The following is a 13,649-nucleotide window of genomic DNA, read 5'->3' as shown; positions in this document are numbered from 1 at the left end:
GCGTCCAATTTCGGCAAAAAAAGTACTAGAACTCTATCACCAAATATCCATGGACTATAGCACACGAAAATCGAAAAATTCAGGTTCTTCTTACTTTGGAGCTCGTTTGAACTTCAAAATGCGCCTGATTACCCCTCGTGACCAACTAACGCCATTCATAAGGTTGTAACGGAATTCCATGGAAAAAATTTCGACAAAAAAATTCCTTGGATCACCAAAAATCCATTCATTATAGCACATGAAAAACGGTAAAATCAGGTTTTCTTACTTTGGGACTCGTTTGAACTTGAAATTATGCCAGTTTGCTTCTCGGGACCAATTACCATCGTTAATAAGGTCGTAACGGACGTCAATAAAAAGTTTCGGCAAAAAGATTCCAGAATACTATCACCAAAAATACATGGAATATAGCACACAAAAATTTAAAAAAAAATGGTTTTCCTACATTGGAGCTCGTTTGAACATGAAAATGCGCTTGTTCTCCCCTCGGGACTACCTGACTACATTAATAAGGTCGTAACAGACGTCCACGAAAAATTTTGGCAAAAAAAATTATGTAATCCAGTATCACCAAAAATCCATGGTCTATAGCACTTGAAAATCGGTATAATCTGGTTTTCTCTGCTTTGTTCTCATTTGAACTTGAAAATGCACTTGTTTACTCCTCGGGACCAACCGACGCCATTAATAAGATTGTAAGTCCGTCCATGAAAAATTTCGACAAAAAAAATTATGAAATCCTCTATCACCAAAAAATCCATGGATTTAGCACACGAAAATCAGTAAAATCTAGTTTTTTCTTCTTTGGGGTTCGTTTGATCTTGAAAATGTACCTGTTTACACTCGGGACCAACTGACGCCATATAAGGTAGTACTAAACGTACATGAAAAATTTTGGCAAAAAACAATTGGGAATCATGTATCACCAAAAATCCATGGACTATAGCACAAGAAAATTGGGAAAATCTGGTTTTTCATGCTTTGGAGATCGTTTGAACTTGGAAATGCACTCGTTTGCCCCTCAGGACCAACTGATGCCATTAATAAGGTCGTAACAGATGTCCATGAAAAATTTCAACAAAAAAAAATCTAGAATCTTGTATCACCAAAAATCCAAGGACTATAACACATAAAAATTGGTAAAAATCTGTTTTTTTATTTTTACTTTCGAGCTAGTTTGAACTTGAAAATGCGCTTGTTTGACCCTTGGGACCAAATGACGCCATTAATAAGGTTGTAACGAACGTCCTTGATAAATTTTGGCAAAAAAAATTTTGAAAGCCAGTATCACCAAATATCCATGGACTAGCATACGAAAATGGGCAAAAGTACAATTCCTACTTTGCGGTTCGTTTGAACTTGAAAATGCGCCTGTTTGCCCTAGGGACCAATTGACTTCATTAATTAGGTTGTAACGGACGTCAAAAAAAATTTCGGCAATTTTTTTTTTGAAATCCTGTATCACCAAAAATCTTTAGACTATCGCATATGAAAATCGGTAAATTTGGTTTTTCCTTCTTTGAGGCTGATTTAATCTTGAAAATGAACCCGTTTACCCCTCGGAGCCAATTGAAGCCATTAAAAAGGTCGTAACAGATGTCCATTAAAAATTTCAGCAAAACAAATTTCGGAATCCTATATCTCCAAAAATCTATGGACTACATAGGACACGAAAATCAGTAAAATATGGTTCTTCCTGCTTTGGGGCTTGTTTTGTAATTTGAAAATGCACCCGTTTATCCCTTGGAACCAACTGACGCCATTAACAAGGTTGTAGCAAACGTCCAAAAAAAGTTTTGGCAAAGAAATTCTAGAATCTTGTATCACCAAAAATCCATGGAATATAACACACGAAAAATCGATAAAATTTGGTTTTACCTGCTTTAGGGCTTGTTTGAACTTGAAAATGCATTTATTTTCTTCTCGAAACCAACTAACGCCATCTATACGGTAGTAATGAACGTCCATGAAAAATTTCGGCAAAAAAAATTTGGAAACCTATCACCAAAATCCATGGACGATAGCACACGAAAATCGGTAAAATCTAGTTTTTCCTGCTTTGAGACTCATTTGAACTTGAAAATGCTCATGTTTTCCCCTCGGAATCAACTGACGCCATTAATAAGGTCTTAACGGACATTCATGAAAAAATTTGGAACAAAAAATTGGAATCCTTTTACCAAAAACTCATGGACTATAGCATGGAAAAATTGTTAAACTTTGGATTTTCCTGCTTTGGGCTCGATTTAACTTGAAAATGCGTCTTTTTACCCATCGAAACCGACTGATACCATTAATAAGGTCTTAGGACGTCCATGAAAAATTTGAGCAAAATTAATTCTAGAATCTTGTATCACCAAAAATCCATGGACTTTAGCACACAAAAATTGGTAAAATATGGTTTTTCCTGCTTTGGGGCTCGTTTGATCTAGAAAATGCTCCCGTTTTCCCCTAGGGACCAGCTGAAACCATAAAAAGGTCGTAACATATGTCCATGAAAAATTTCGGGAAATTTTTTTTGGAATCCTATATCACCAAAAATCCATGAACTATATAGGACACGAAAATCAGTAAAACTTGGTTCTTCCTGCTTTAGGGATCGTTTGAACTTGAAAATGCGTATGTTTGCCCCTCGGGACCAACTAATGTCATTAATAAGGTCGTAACGGATGTCCATGAAAAATTTTGGCAAAAAAAATTCTGAAATCCTATCACCAAAAATCAATGGAATTTAGCACACGAAAATAGGTAAAATTTTGTTTTTCCTGCTTTAGGGCTCATTTGAATTTGAAAATGTGTCTGTTTTCCCCTCGGGACCAACTGATACCATTAACAAGGTCGTAACAGAAGTCCATGAAAAATTTCAGCCAAAAAAGATTTGGAATCTTGTATCACCAAAAGTGAATTGACTATAGCATACGAAAATTGGTAAAATTTGGTATTTCCCGCTTTGGGACTTATTTAAACTTGAAAGTGCACCAATTTGCCCCCCGAACTAACTGACGCCATTAATAAGATCATAACAAACGTCCATTAAAAAGTTTGGCAAAAAAATTCTGGAATCCTTTATCACCAAAAATCCATGGACTACTGCAAACGAAAATTGATAAATAATGTTTTTCCTACTTTGGGGATCGTGTGAACTTTAAAATGCGCATGTTTTCCACTCGACACCAACTGATGCCATTAATAAGTTCGTAACGGAAGTCTATTAAAAATTTCAGCAAAAAGAGTTTGGAATCCTATCACCAAACATCCATGGACTATAGCACAGGAAAATCAGTAAAATCTGGTATTTCCTACTTTGGAGCTCATTTGAACTTGAAAATGCGTCCATGTACCCCTCGGGACCAACTGACTTAATTAAAAAGGTTGTAACGAATGTCCATTAAAAATTTCGGTAAAAAAATTTCTAGAATCTTTTATCACCAAAATTCCATGAACTATCGCACAAGAAAATCGGTAAAATCTGGTTTTTCATGCTTAGGGGCTTCTTTAAACTAGAAAATGTCCCTGTTTTCCCCTCGGGACCAACTGACGCCATTAGTAAGGTCGTAACGGACGACCATGAAAAATTTCGGCAAAAAATATATTAGAATCTTGTATCACCAAATATCCATGGACTTTTAGCACACAAAAATCGGTAAAATCTGGTTTTTCCTATTTTGGGGTTTGTTTGATATAGAAAATGCACCCGTTTTACCGTAGGGACCAGCTGAAACCATAAAAAGGTCGTAACGTATGTCCATTAAAAATATTGGGAAAAAAATTTGGAATCCTATATCACCAAAAATCTATGAACTATATAGGACACGAAAATAAGTTAAACTTGGTTCTTCCTGCTTTAGGGATCATTTGAACTTGAAAATGTGCATGTTTGCCCCTCGGGACCAACTAATGTCATTAATAAGGTCGTAACGGACGTCCATGAAAAAATTTAGCAAAAAAAATTCTGAAATTCTATCACCAAAAATCAATGGAATTTAGCACACGAAAATAGGTAAAATTTGGCTTTTCCTGCTTTAGGGATCGTTTGAACTTGAAAATGTGCCTGTTTGCCCCTCGGGACCAACTGATACCATTAACAAGGTCGTAACAGACGTCCATGAAAAATTTCGGCCAAAAAAAATTTGGAATCCTGTATCACCAAAAATGAATTGACTATAGCACACGAAAATTGGTAAAATCTGGTATTTCCCGCTTTGGGGCTTATTTAAACTTTAAAATGCGCCCATTTACCCCCGGAACCAACTGACGCCATTAATAAGATCATAATGGATGTCCATTAAAAAGTTTGGCAAAAAAAATTTCTGGAATCCCTCATCACCAAAAATCCATAGACTATTGTACACGAAAATTGATAAATCATGTTTTTCCTGCTTTGGGGATCGTGTGAACTTTAAAATGCGCCTGTTTACCCCTCGGGACCAACTGATGCCATTTATAAGGTCATAACGGAAGTCCATTAAAAATTTAAGTAAAAAAAGTTCAGAATCCTATCACCAAAAATCCATGGACTATAGCACAAGAAAATCAGTAAAATCTGGTTTTTCCTGCTTTGGAGCTTATTTGAACTTGAAAATGCGCCCATTTACCCTTCGAGACCAACTGACACCATTAAAAAGGTTGTAACGGATGTCCATGAAAAATTTCGATAAAAAATATTCTGGAAGCCTTTATCACCAAAAATCTATGGACTATAGCACAAGAATATTGGTAAAATCTAGTTTTCATGCTTTGGGGCTTCTTTAAACTAGAAAATATCCACGTTTTCCCCTCAGGACCAACTGACGCCATTAATAAGGTCGTAACGAACGACCATGAAAAATTTTGGCAAAAAATATTCTCGAATCTTGTATCACCAAAAATCCATGGAATATAGCACATGAAAATTAGTAAAATCTGGTTTTTCCTGCTTTAGGGCTCATTTGAACTTGAAAATGTGCCCGTTTGCTCCCCGGGACCAATTGACGGCATTAATTAGATCATAACAGACGTCCATAAAAAATTTTGTTAAACAAATTATGGAATCCTTTCACCAAAAATCCTTGGACTATAACACATTCAAATCAGAAAAATCTAGTTTTTCCAACTTTGGAGATCGTCTGAACTTGAAAATGCGCCCGTTTGCCTCTTTATACCAACTAATGCCATTAATAAGGTTTTAACAAGTGTCCATGAAAAAATTCGGCAAAAAAAATTATGGAATCTTGTATCACCAAAAATCCATGAACTATAGCACACAAAAATCGATAAAATCTGTTTTTCCTTCTTTGGGGCTCGTTTGAACTTGAAAATGTGCACGTTTGCCACTCTGGACCAAATGACGCCATTAATGGAGTTGTAACAGACATCCATGAAATATTTCAGCAAAAAAAATTATGCAATCCTATCACCAAAAATCCATGGACTATAACACACGAAAATTGGTAAACTCTGGTTTTTCCTGCTTTGGGGATCATTTGAACTTGAAAATGTGCCTGTTTGCCCCTCGAGACTAACGACACCATTAATAAGGTTGTAAAGGACGTCCATTAAAAATTTCAATAAAAGAAATTCCAAAATCCAGTATCACCAAGAATCCATGGATTATATAGCACACGAAAATTGGTAAAATCTAGTTTTTCCTTCTTTGGGCTTGTTTGAACTTGAAAATGCATCTGTTTGCCCCTCGAGACCAACTAACGCCATTAATAAGGTTGTAATGAATGTTCATGAAAAATTTCGGCAAAAAAATATTCTGGAATCCTATATTACTAAAAATCCATGGACTATAGCACACGAAAATTTGTAAAAATCTAGTTTTTCCTTCTTTGGGGTTCATTAGAAGTTCAAAATGCGCTTGTTTACCCCTCGGGACCAACTGACATCATTAATAAGGTCGTAACAGACGTCTATGAAAAATTTTAGCAAAAAAAATCTGGAATCCTATCACCAAAAATCCATGGGCCTAAAAAATCCGTGAAGCTTCCACGAGACCTTCCTACGACCCTCCTAAGTTTCTATAGCTTGTAGAGCTAACTCGTAGAACCCAAGTTCAAGCCCAAAAATTACACTAAGTCTGGAACCATCTATGACCCATAGAACATACTACGACTCATCATGTTCACTCGTAGGTCAACTTACTTGGACTTGAAAATTCAAAAACTTACACATGATCCTAAACTTATGATTCCAACATAAGTGTTATTAATATAATAAACGAGCATGCCAAAAATTAGTATAAGAGAGCATGTAAACAGAAGTAGAAATTTTATTCGTTTCGACTTTCAACTTGAACATCTCATCACAAGCATACTTCTTTCCAACAAAAATACTCTTTTTCACAGTTACATATTGATCAGATTCAATAATCAATTTGAAGCTTGCTTTATTAAGAAGAAAACTAGACATCAATTTTTTCCAATGGAAAGAGTATAAAATACATCTTTCAAAATTAATACCCTTTTAGAGATAAAGAGTCTAAAGTACGATGCCTATTTGTCATATTATAATAGGCTCTTGATGATGCCCCATTTATTACACTGAATCCTTTGATCCCATGACGATACTCATATGATAGAGAGACATTTATGCTATAAATTTCAACTTGTTGTGTATATGATGTTTAGAGAGTTGAGTGCAAGTTATATGCCTAATGAGGTCCTCAAGTTCCTTTATAACTATTATTGTCTTTCATATTTCTATTAATGCCTTACATACTGGTACATGTTGTTTGTACTGACACCCCATTATCGGAGGCGCTGCATTTCATGTTGTAGCCTTACAGGTTCGAGTAGAGGTTTCAATAGACCCCTCCAATAGGTGAATGTCGCATTTTGCATTTTGTTGGTAAGCTCTATGATTTCAAGTATCAGGACACTACTTCCAGTTCAAGTGCCAACGATCGTGAGTAGTAATATAACCCAACTAGTGAGTTGGGGCGAGTCCCAAGAGAGCGGTTTGTAATCGAGAATTAAGATAAAAGCAAGAACTTCGCTCAAGTCAATTATAGCTAAAGACATATACGAAGAAAAACATATCAAATTAAAGGGTGACATAAGTGTCAATTATCAAAGGGGATTTTGCAATCAATTATCAACTAAAACAACAATTAATACAAAATACGAATATGGAAACGGGATTCTTGGGATGTGATAGGAGTATGGGCTAAAATAAACAACCAGGTAAATCCTTTTGATAGTAAATCATTGTAAATTGGTAACTAAGCTAGACTTTAGTGGGGGTAAATTTTCTCTCGAACAATTTACCCCGAATCGAATCGCTTTCCCTCGAACACTGATACAAGTCAATGAAGCACAGCCTTCGTCTCAGTCCATTCACTCTCTCGAGCTGAATATGTGGGAGAGGGTTTAGGATTCACTCTCTCGAGCTGAACCCATGACAACCCAATAACCACAAACTATCAATTCAGTAGTTTTGGTTTTAAAACCTCAATCTTGAGCAAGTCAAAAACACGAAGATAAAATTGTATTTACAACTACAACCCCATTAAATTTAGACACAACTACTGAACGAAATCACCTTTAAATAGTAAATAAACAATCAAAAAGCAATACTCAACAGTAAATTCAACCCATATTCACATAATCACACTCCAAATTTTGGGGGTTTAGCTAGACATGGTAAAGAGATAGAAATTGATACCGAAAAGTGTTTCCATCAAGTGGGTTCGATTGGTCTAGTCTTTAAACACGTCTAAGATGAAGAATCTTCAATACCCACTTCCAATTGCTTAGGAATGGAAATCTTCAAAGCTAAGGAAAAATGTCTCCAAAACTCTAAGTTCTAAAAACTGAAAATAATATGATTCCCTACAAAATCTAATTCTAAGCTAAAAATTTAAACAAGTATTTATAGTGTGCTGCGAAAGACCACTTCGGCGCAGTTAATCGGGATCGCTAATTCACTCGGCGATCCGCCTTTTGGTCTGGTTTATCGTTGTTCTGCATTGGCCTTCAGCATATTCGAGTTCTGTAACATTGGGCAATGGAGTACTACATCGCGGAATCGTTCGGCGACTCGCCAACTGTTCCTTTATCTCACCGACTCAATTTTCTCCTTTAGAGCTTGGCACACTAGAACATTAGGCAAGACCGTAGCCATTTGGCGACTCGCCTAATGGTTTAGGCGATCCTCAGACCGTCTTTTCTTCGTATTTTCAGCTGCCTTGTTCCTTTTTGCCCATTAGTGCCCTTGCTTTGCCTCTAACTCCAAATACCTAAAACTCAAGGCTTTTCATCAGTTATTGAGACAAAATATGCATTGTAGGACACTAAATCTATCAAAATAAAGCCCTAAAAGAGTCCAAATTGTGGACTAATCAACACCCCTAACTTAAACTTTTGTTTGTCCTCAAGTAAAACTCAAATTCAGCAGTTCAAAAAGGATGTCTCAAACAGTGCTACACAAGACTCAATCATGAATGCACACAAAAAGACTCAACTTACTCGTGTAAGGATCAATTGTGCATTCAAAGATTTAAGTTGTGACTCACCGTTATCAAAGAATCTTAAGCTCACAATACTTGCTTCAAATGTACGTGCAACCTCAACAAACGCAATCAAATGCCCTCACACAAAGAATGATTCCATATTCACTCAATGGTTCAATCATTTAAAGTTTCGGAATCAAGATCAACACTCACACTCACAAAGATAAGCACAATGCATGAATTCACCCATAGGTTTGCCCTTATTTTCCAATCGACTTTTGTTTCAGCTCATTCAAGATCAAAAAGGTCTTTTCAAGGCTTGTAATAGGGCTGAGTGTAAAAGTATGGTCATTTAGGCTTATAGGCTAAAATCCTCATGAAATGTGATATGAACAACACCTTCTTTCCCTTTCTTCATCATTTCATTCAAGCTCAAAAGTCACCTCTTATTCATCTTCCATGGATCATTGGAAACCCCATTTTCTTTGTATTTTCACAACTTTATTCCACAACACTTTTTCTTTCTTTTTCTTTTTCAATCTTTTTCTTCTTTTTTTTTATATATGGAGGGGTTCCATTTTTCTCAAAACATGGGCGAAAGGGACTTCTTTGCATTTTCTTAATTTACCTTCTCTTTTCACCACACCCCCAACTTAGGCTTTCAGCCTAAGTTGGCTATTCAAAAAAATCACAAATCATGAGGATTATGGGTAATGGATCAAGAAAGGTTAAGCTTTTATCAAGCTTCTTTCAAGAAACGGGTAAGGCTCAACGGGTGCTCAAAAGAGGTTCACACACTCACAAAGTAAGCTACAAAAGAGGTATAATTTCAAATTGGTTCACACTCTTTAAATTTTCCTAAGATCATCTTAAGAAATTAGCATCACTTAGTCAACCGGACCAACGGGGAAAATTCTAGGTGTCATCACACATGGTTCACGGTAAGCTCATCACACAAGGCATTGACACCAATGTCAAACAAGACTCCACACTTTCTCTAGTATGCAATGTTCATTACAAGAGACTTAATTTGATACTTGGCTAGTTACAACGAGATGCATAGAGTTCACATATTGTCTATGCAACTTCAATTGGCCTCGTTGTAGCCGCACATTCATGTTTGTTCGCTTATAAGCACTACTCAAGTCATCGGTATTGATCAAACTGATACTCAAATTTGCACTAGAACAATCACATTCAACACAAACAAGAGGTGGCAAAAAATTTCGAAAGAGTCAAAAATCGTTTACAATTAAAAACAAGGAGCCACAAGCTCAAACCTTCCACACAAAGCAGTGTATAACACAAATTTAGCTCAAAGCCAAATATATAAACAAAACAAGAATTACGAATGTCACATATAAGGAGGGCCTCACCCCACCACAAATAAAAACATGTGTCCTCAAATGTAAACAAAAATATAATATCTATAAGTCAAAATGAAGAAAAGACAGAGAGGGAGCTAAAGAGGGGATCATGTCTAAGCAGTCGCTCCATCTGTCTAGGAATCAGTGCCTGGTGCATCAGTCTGGACTTGGGCATCAGTGCCCAGAGTTACCCCAAAAGGAACAGTAGTGCTAGACCCACCAGGAGTTTCCACAGGTGTATCTGCCAAAAAGGTTAGCACAGCTGCATAAAATCCCCGGGCCCATGCAAGAATAGAGGGGCCTCGGGGAGTAGTCTTCCTATCAGAATTTGACCTCTTGCCTTTGCCTTTATCTCCAGGTGAAGGTTCTTGTCTTCCCGTCTTGGGGGGTGTTTGATCTCTCTTCATTTATTTTGTAATTTAGTGTACTTATCTCTCGAGGTAGCATGATTTTCCTAGCAACTTTTGGTATAACAATATCTGCAAAACATCGAGAAAAAGTTAACAAAATGTTCAAACAAAAGCACAGAAAATTAGTTGCAGACAGACTCGCCGAACCAGTCGGCGAGTCACCGACTCGCTTTGGCGAGCTGGATCGGGCGCGCCGAAAGGATTGGTTCCAAAGTTTCAGCAAGTCAGCGATAGGAAAGGCTTTTCGATGAATCACCGACAACATTCGGCGAGCAAGGTTCATCTCACCGAAAGTACAATGCAAGCAGGGTTCAGGGGTGCAGACAAAGGGCGATCAAGAAGTCTTTCGACGAGTCGTTGAGTTTCTTCGGCGACCTCAGGCTTCTCGCCGAAAGTTACATAATCTAACAACACATAAAGCATGAAATTAAAGGTGAGATGGGGACATTAGGCGAACCGCCGAGTGGTTCGACGAGCTTGACCCAGCTCACCAAACGACCCAACGTGCCTATTTTCAACCCAACCTCTCAAATACAACCCCATAACCCCTGAAAACAAAATCAAACTATGCACAACTCAAATTCAAACCAGACCCATAACATATAGGCACTACCCCACATAATTTTAATCGATTTCAATGCACCGAGCTACGGGATTTCAACAATAAAAACACGGGCAAGATATTCCAATTAAAGTCGGCATTTAAGCATACTAATCCTATTGGAAAGGCCCAGCACACGACAACACGGTAAAATCATTTGCACAAAAGTTCAAAATGTCAAAAACAAACTCGGGGCTATGAAAACCAACCTTTCATGCTGATTAAGTTGAGATTGAAGTGCTAGGCGGCAATGTAATCCAAATTATGAGCACAAATCAATGACTAAAACACTTAGAGAAAGCAAAGAAATAGAGAATAACGTGTAGGTGGGTTTGTGAAGCGATAAAGAGAGGGAAAATGAAGGAGCTTGAGAAATATAATCTTTTGGCCTTAAGAACTATTCAGTTTTCTCCCGTTCGGCGACATTAGTCTTACTCGCTAATTCGCTCGTCAAAGCGCCGACTAGACACTTACCTCACTGAATTTTACAGGACTTCCAGTTGATGTGGAGATCTAAACGACGGACTATATCAGGGTCGGCGACTCGCCAATAATTTCTTGGTTTTCGCTGAAAGTTACAAACTCCAAGTTAAATTTATCTTCAGTCCAATGGCGGTCTGAGTCGGGGTCGCCGACCCTTTCGGTGATGCACCGACTGGAACTTTTTCTCACCAATTTCCCTCTTTCCAAACACTTTCCACACGTTAACCTGCACAACTAACACACCATTAATCCAAACAAATAAATATAGACAAATAAGGAAACTTGGGTTGCCTCCCAAGCAGCGCCTTAGTTAACGTCGCGACACAACGCAAGTCCACCTTCAAACCTCATTCTTGGGGTTAGCCATAGTATCACTAGGCAAACCCCCATGTTGTCTCGGGTTGAGATGAGACAATATATGACCCATTTGAGTCTCCAACTGCTTGATCGACACTGAATGGGAGGTGACGGTCTGGCTAAGGGTAGACACATTTTCTTTCATTTCTTTTAAAATCTAGTCTGGCCCTTCAACTTTGTTGAGGATACAAGAGAGCATATCCTCAGACCTACCACCTTCCGAATCCTTTAGCTTTTGGCGTTCGTGGGGAGGCACATACCTATCCTTCTCCCCATCCTTCCAATTTGGATTACGGTCCTTCCATTCACGATCTCGATCCTTCCAACCTTCATCCCTAGCCCAACCTTGGTTACCAGCCTGCCTTGAGTAGTTTGAACGATATCCACCGCCTTGGTTGGCTAGGAAATTTACCTTTTTAGTATACAAGGCTTCAAACTTGGACTCATTCAGATTAGCACACTCGATACCCACAACATTGACACTACTAGCACCAGCCCCCATGACATTTTTAGACAAAATATCAAGTTGTGTCATGATATTGGCCATGTTTTGGTCCCTCTCTTGGTCCTTCTCCATCTGTTCCTTAGTCAGCTAGAAGGTAAGAGGGGAGACCTAGTCTTCACGGGTATACCACGCCCTATTTATGGTAGTCATGCCATCCAAGAGCTGAGTCGCTATCACATAAGGTTGTTGCATCAAACCTCCCGAAGAAAGTTGATCAGCAATACCCTTATTTACCTAGTCAAGACTCCGGTAAAAATACTTCAGCAACACATTATCAGGCAAGCCATGGGTTGGGCATTAAAGCACCAACTTCTTGAATCGCAGCCAAGTTTCGTGTATTGGCTCACCTTCTAGATGCTTAAAGCTCTGAATACTATCATGAAGAGTCATTATCTTTGAAGAAGGGAAAAATTGCACTTGATATGCGGTAACCAACTCCTCCCACGAAGTGATTGATTCACGTGGCAATTTAGCCAACCACTTGCACGCCTTTCCCATCAAAGAGAACGGGAACAACCTCAACCGGACCGACTCTTGGGAGATGTTCTTGAAGGAGAACGGTCCGCACACATCCACAAAGTTTCTAAAATGCTCATGAGGGTCCTCATGAGCCAAACCACTGAAAATCCCCTTTAGTTGCAAGAGTTGCAACATAGTACTTGTGATGTGAAATATTGCATTCCCTTTGAACGGAGGTAAGCGAATGGCACCAATACCACCCATGAGATAGGGGTCATTAGCATAAGGATCGTTGACATCGTTGAGGTTTCCGATGTCGTCTTGATGGCCTACTTCGTTGCCATTGCTGCACGCTCATACTTCATGTTTTCAACACAAACAAGCAAAAATAAAACTAAAAATTAAGTATCACTATAATTAACAAGAGCAGAATTCAACTTAACTAGAAATTCTCAAGTACCACCACTCCCCGACAGCACCATTTTGATTTCACGTATCAGGACACTACTTCCAGTTCAAGTGCCAATGATCGTAAGTAGTAATATAACCTAACTAGTGAGTTGGGGTCGAGTCCCAAGGGAGCGGTTTGTAATCGATAGTTAAGAGAAAGGTAAGAACTTCAGTTAAGTCAATTATAGCTAAAGACATATACGAAGAAAAACATATCAAATTCAAGGGTGACACAAGTGTCAATTATCAAAGGGGGTTTTGTAATCAATTATCAACTAAAACAACAATTAATACGAAATACGAATATGAAGACGGGATTCTTGGGATGTGAAAGGAGTATGGGCTAAAATAAACAACCGAGTAAATGTTTTTGATAGTAAATTGTTGTAAATTGGTAACTAAGCTAGATTTTAGTGGGGTAAATTTTCTCTCAAATAATTTACCCCAAATCAAATTGGTTTCTCTCGAACATCGATACGCGGCAATGAAGCACAACCTTCGCCTTAGTTCATTAACTCTCTCGAGCTGAATGTGTGGGAGAGGGTTTAGGATTCACTCTCTCGAGCTGAACCTACAACAACCT

This window comes from Solanum tuberosum, unplaced genomic scaffold (genome assembly GCF_000226075.1).
Source record: "Solanum tuberosum cultivar DM 1-3 516 R44 unplaced genomic scaffold, SolTub_3.0 scf00629, whole genome shotgun sequence".
In the NCBI taxonomy this organism is placed as follows: Eukaryota; Viridiplantae; Streptophyta; class Magnoliopsida; order Solanales; family Solanaceae; genus Solanum; species Solanum tuberosum.
The sequence above is the reverse complement of the archived record's forward strand: the minus strand, read 5'-3'. Positions refer to the sequence as shown.